The sequence below is a fragment of the Raphanus sativus genome, chromosome 8 (genome assembly GCF_000801105.2).
Source record: "Raphanus sativus cultivar WK10039 chromosome 8, ASM80110v3, whole genome shotgun sequence".
Classification (NCBI taxonomy): domain Eukaryota; kingdom Viridiplantae; phylum Streptophyta; class Magnoliopsida; order Brassicales; family Brassicaceae; genus Raphanus; species Raphanus sativus.
In genome coordinates, this window is record NC_079518.1 from 20,300,925 (window position 1) to 20,306,924 (window position 6,000).

Genomic DNA, 6,000 nt, shown 5'->3' on the forward strand with positions numbered 1-6,000 from the left:
CGAAGACGGCAGCTCTGAGACAAAAGATCGTGACCTTCAAACAGCTGGTGGACGAGCCGTTCTGCGATGCTTGGGAGCGATTCAATGTCTACCGCAGAGAGTGCCCACATCACGGTTTTGAGGAAGACTATCTGCTGGGAGTGTTCTACGATGGAGTAGGCTGGGAGTACAGAAACGCTTTGAACTCAGCCAGTAAGGGAGATTTCATGACTCAGTCCACTCAAGGTGCATTCGAGTTGATTGAGAACATGGCCTCAAGCTCAGCTGACAATAACCGCGAGACTGATCGCACTCAGAAGGTGAAGAGCATCGACAACAGCAAGATTGATGAGCTCTCTGCCAAGGTCGACCAGCTGATTAAGAGTAACCAGAACCAGGTCTTCATCATGGAAGAATCCCCTCAGGATAAAGCTACCGCGGAAGGCACATCACAGGCAAATCAGTCGGCTGAGGATCAGCATGAAGTGAGTTATGTGAATGGACAAGGATGGCAGTTCAAGAACTATCACCCGAACCCAAACGTGAGGAACAATCCCCACCTGTTCAACGCCCCTAAACCAGACGATAAAGCTCAAGGAAACCAGGGTCAGAACAGTGGATACCAAAGGCCTTATGGCAATCAGGGGAGAACCTTTGTCCTCAACCCAGCTCAGAATGCCCAATTCCACAGTCAGAAACAGCCGGTTAATCAGCAAGCTGCACAACCGACTCAGACTGCTCTGCATGATGACATGAAGAGCCTCGCCAATATGATGAGCTAACTGCTCCAAGGACAACAGATCCAGGGGAAAGCACTGAACCAGGTCACAAACGACATCAACACCAGGATGAATCATATGTTCAATGACCTGAGTGCGAAGTATGACAACCATATGAGACAGATGGATATTCAGATTGCTCAGACTGCTGAGAATGTGAAGAGACAGCAATGAACTCTCCCTGGAAAAACAGACAAGAACCCCAAGGAGTGCAATGCAGTAGGTTTGAGGAGTGGAAAGCAACTGCCTGATCTAGACCCCAGGAGATTCACATCGGCTGAGAAAGGGAAGCAGAAGGAGTCGGATCAACCATCTAAAGCGGTACCCACAGATGAGGAAGATGCAGAACAACCTACTGAGACTGTTCCGACTGAAGCAGAGCGACCCGCTGGGGTTGTTCCACCGACTGCAGCACCTTCCTCTGCTCGTCAGTATGTACCGAAAGTGCCTTACCCTGTTCCAGCTAAGGCTACACGCAAGGATAAGGAAGAGATGAAGTGCAGGAAGATGCTGGAAGACCTAACTGTCAAGCTCCCTCTGATGAGTGCGATCCAGATGATACCATCCATGCGTAGCTTTGTCAAGGGATTGATCTCTGGGAAGATATCTGATGACAGCGAGTTCATGATTGTCTCTAAGGAGTGCAGCGCGGTGCTCCAGAACAGAAGGATCAAGAAGTTGGGTGATCCGGGAAAGTTTGTTCTCTCGGTTCAGATTGGGAGAACACTTTTCTCATGCTCACTGGTCGATCTAGGGTCGAGCATAAACCTCATGCCATATACTGTGGCTAAGCGCCTTGGATACTCGGACTTCAAGCCTACCAGGATGTCCCTAGTGTTTGCTGATCGATCTGTGAAGTCTCCAGTTGGAATCCTATAAGATCTTCAAGTTCTGGTTGGAAACACCATTGTTCCTGCCGATTTCGTTGTTCTGGAAGTTGAGGAAGATTCCAATGATCCCCTGATCCTAGGCAGACCATTCCTCTGCACTGTTGGAGCTATCATTGATGTCCGACAAGGGAAGATTGATCTCCACCTTGGAGATATTGTGATGAAGTTCGAGATGGATCAGATGCTCAAGAAACCGATGCTGGATGGACAAACTTTCACTGTCCAAGAAGATGGTGATCCATTAGAGCCACATGAGGGAATGATAGAGGAGATTCTCACCGAGGATCCTCTTGAACTCGCCCTAGTCAGAGCTGAATCCGAGCAGAGCTTAGAGAGTGTTGATGCTGATGCCTACGCCAAATTCCTGGATTCAGCCAGGAGTATTGAGAGAATGGTGGCGAATCTAAGTCTGGGGGAGAACAGTGAGTCCAGCACAGCGACTGGAACAACCGCGCCTCAGAACCCGTCTGTTCCGGCAGCTCAGACCGATGACTCATGGAGCGAGCTGAAAGCTCCAAAAGTAGAGCTCAAACCCCTTCCCAAGGGACTCAGGTATGCATTTCTTGGACCCAATTCCACATATCCTGTTATTGTGAATGCTGACCTGAACAATGCAGAGACTGCTCTGCTCTTGTGTGAACTGAGAAAATATCGTAAGGCTCTGGGTTATTCTCTAGCTGACATACCTGGCATTTCACCTGATCTGTGCATGCATAGAATACACCTGGAATATGAATCGATGACTTCTGTAGAACATCAGAGGAGGTTAAACCCAAATCTAAAAGATGTTGTTAAGAAAGAGATAATGAAACTTCTAGAAGCAGGTGTGATCTATGCGATCTCTGATAGTAAGTGGGTTAGTCATGTGCATGTAGTACCTAAGAAAGGTGGGATCACTGTGATAACCAATGAAAAGAATGAATTGATCCCCACTAGAACAGTTACTGGTCATCGCATGTGCATTGATTTTCGTAAGTTGAATGCTGCGACTCGTAAGGATCACTTCCCACTTCCTTTTATTGATCAAATGCTTGAGAGATTGGCTAACCACCCTTACTATTGCTTTTTAGATGGTTATTCAGGTTTCTTTCAGATTCCCATCCACCCAGATGATCAGGAGAAGACGACGTTCACATGCCCTTATGGAACATATGCATACAGGAGGATGCCCTTTGGCTTGTGCAATGCTCCAGCGACCTTCCAGCGATGCATGATGTCGATTTTTACTGATCTGATCGAAGACATAATGGAGGTTTTCATGGACGATTTCAGCGTCTATGGGAGCTCCTTTCATGTCTGTTTGTCAAATTTGTGCAGGGTGCTGAAGCGATGCGAGGAGAAGCATCTGGTGCTGAACTGGGAGAAATGCCACTTCATGGTCAGGGATGGGATTGTTCTGGGACACAAGATATCAGAGAAAGGCATTGAGGTGGACAAGGCAAAGATCGAGGTCATGATGAGTCTGCAACCACCAACTTCAGTGAAGGGAATCAGGAGTTTCTTGGGACACACTGGCTTCTATAGGAGGTTCATCCAGGACTTCTCTAAGATCGCGAGACCACTCACTCGATTGCTCTGCAAGGAAGCTCAATTTGCTTTTGACAGTGACTGCCTAGCCGCATTTCACACGATCAAGGGAGCTCTAGTCAGTGCACCAGTTGTCCAACCTCCAGACTGGGATCTTCCTTTTGAGATCATGACGGATGCAAGTGATTTTGCAGTGGGAGCAGTCCTTGGACAGCGTAAAGACAAGAAGCTTCACGTGATTTACTATGCAAGCAGAACCTTGGATGAAGCTCAGTGCCGATACACAACCACAGAGAAGGAGCTCCTTGCCATCGTGTTCGCTTTTGAGAAGTTCAGATCCTATCTGGTTGGATCAAAAGTGATTGTGCACACAGACCACGCGGCTCTCAAGTACCTACTCACGAAGAAGGATGCTAAACCGCGGCTTTAAGATGGATTCTCTTGCTCCAAGAGTTTGATCTGGAGATAAGAGACAAGAAGGGGGTTGATAATGGAGTAGCAGATCATCTCTCCAGGATGAAAGTGTCAGATGAGACAGTTCTAGATGTGGAACAACCGATGGAGTACGTCAATGCGATTGGTCTGCGCAACATGGAACAGTCGTCACCTGTCATCAAGGACTGTTCCCGCGTAGAAGGAGCATTCGTTGCAGTGATCCAGAAGGAGTACCCGAACCTTCCATGGTTTGCTGAGATTGCAAATTTCTTGGCAGCTGAGAAAGAGCCTTTGAGGTTCACTGGGAATGAGAAAAGGAAATTTCTAAGGGAGGCAAGACACTACTTCTGGGATGAGCCGTATCTCTATCGGCAAGGCAAAGATGGGATCTTCAGGAGGTGTGTTCCAGAGGCTGATATTCCAGGGATCCTTCACCACTGCCACGGTTCTTCTTATGCTGGTCACTTTGCCACCTTCAAGACAGTTTCCAAGATCCTACAAGCCGGTTTCTGGTGGCCCACTATGTTCAGAGATGCTCACGCTTTCATATCTCGATGCAATTCATGCCAAAGGATGGGGAGTATAAGCAAGAGAAACGAGATGCCTCAGAACTACATCTTGGAAGTTGAAGTGTTCGACTGCTGGGGGATCGATTTCATGGGACCCTTCCCAGTCTCTCACAAGAACGAGTACATCCTAGTTGCTGTGGACTATGTCTCCAAATGGGTAGAAGCGATTGCTAGTCCAACCAATGATGCGCGAGTTGTAACCAAGATGTTCACCTCCATCATCTTTCCAAGATTTGGAGTGCCTAGAGTGGTTATAAGCGATGGTGGAACTCACTTTATCAACAAGTTGTTCCAAGGATTGCTGAGCAAGAATGGTGTCAAACACAAGGTTGCAACCGCCTATCATCCTCAAACAAGTGGTCAAGTGGAAGTTTCCAACAGAGAGATCAAGAACATCCTGCAGAAAACTGTCAACACCACCCGCAAGGACTGGTCCCTTAAGCTTGACGATGCTCTCTGGGCGTACAGAACAGCCTACAAGACCCCTCTAGGGACCACTCCCTATCATCTGGTCTATGGCAAGGCGTGCCACCTACCTGTTGAGCTAGAGTACAAGGCCGCTTGGGCTGTCAAACTACTCAACTTCGACATCAAACCCGCCAAGGAGAGGCGAACCATTCAGATCCACGAGTTGGAGGAGATCAGGCATCTGGCCTATGAGAGTTCTAAGATCTACAAGGAAAAGACCAAGGCGTTCCATGACAAACGGATCATCAGCAGAAGCTTTGCTCCGAACGATCAGGTCTTACTCTTCAATTCACGGGTTAAGCTGTTCCCTGGAAAGCTTAAGTCCATATGGTCCGGACCTTTCACCATCAAGGAGGTTCGCCCTTACGGAGCTGTTGTGTTGCTGGACATAAGAGGTGGAGAATTTGTTGTTAATGGTCAGCGTCTTAAGCCATATCTTGCTGACACAACAATCGCTGAAGGTGTAGAGATACCCTTAAGCGATCCCCCTCAAGCCTAATCGGCTCATTGAAGTCAAGCTAGTGACAGAAAACAAGCGCTTGGTGGGAGGCAACCCACTGGTGAGTGTAAATATTGTTTTCTTTTTGTCTTTGTTGTTCTTTCTAGGAACTAACTTGCAGGTTGAAAAATCAAGAAAATTCGAGATCACTCCAGGAGAACACTCCAGCGGTTGTTCCGCCGATTGTTCCAGGTAAGTGCTCGAACCAAAAAAAAAATAATAAAAAAAAAGAGAAGAGGAAGCGGTTTTGATGGACCTATTTAAGACCCAAACACTCCACTTCCCCACTTCATCTCTCTCGCCGCAAACCACCCCCTTAGAACCCTAAAATCGCGATCACTCATCTCTCTCTTTCTCATCGATTTTGGTTCTAACCTCCTGGGATTCTCTTGAGATTGGGTTGTTTTGCAGGAATCACCTCTCCAATAAAGGTAATCGGACAAGAACTCTTCCCCTTTAGCGCATGCAAATCGCGATTTGGGAGTGATTTCTTGGGCTCTCTCTTTCCTTTATGCTTGCGATTTCATCCTAGGTTGTAGCTCTTGATAGTATACTTGCTACTAGGATTGAACTCATGATTGATTTTCAATGGAAGAGGAACCGATTTGTTGCTTGTGATTCTTGGCCTTTGCGATTTCTACTGTTGAGATTGAGGCTTGTGTAGGTTGTCTAGTAATCGATGGACTTGGATAGAACAAGAAGATTGGATTGTTCCATCGTTGCTAAAACAACCGACGAACTGTGCTGATGTTGGGTTTTGTTGTTGTTTTGCAGATGCCTCCAAAGATGAGAAACGCTAGAACCGCTAAGAGCACAGCTTCTCCAGCCGTGAGAGCTCCACCTGGTTACCCATG

General features: G+C 47.3%; 1 non-coding gene across 1 annotated transcript; it reads right to left on the minus strand.

The window, feature by feature from the left end:
* Window positions 1–11: 11 nt before the first annotated feature.
* LOC130499266 (small nucleolar RNA R71) lies at window positions 12–118 on the minus strand. The gene has a single exon (XR_008938146.1). It is a non-coding gene; the product is annotated as a small nucleolar RNA R71 (small nucleolar RNA).
* Window positions 119–6,000: the final 5,882 nt, after the last annotated feature.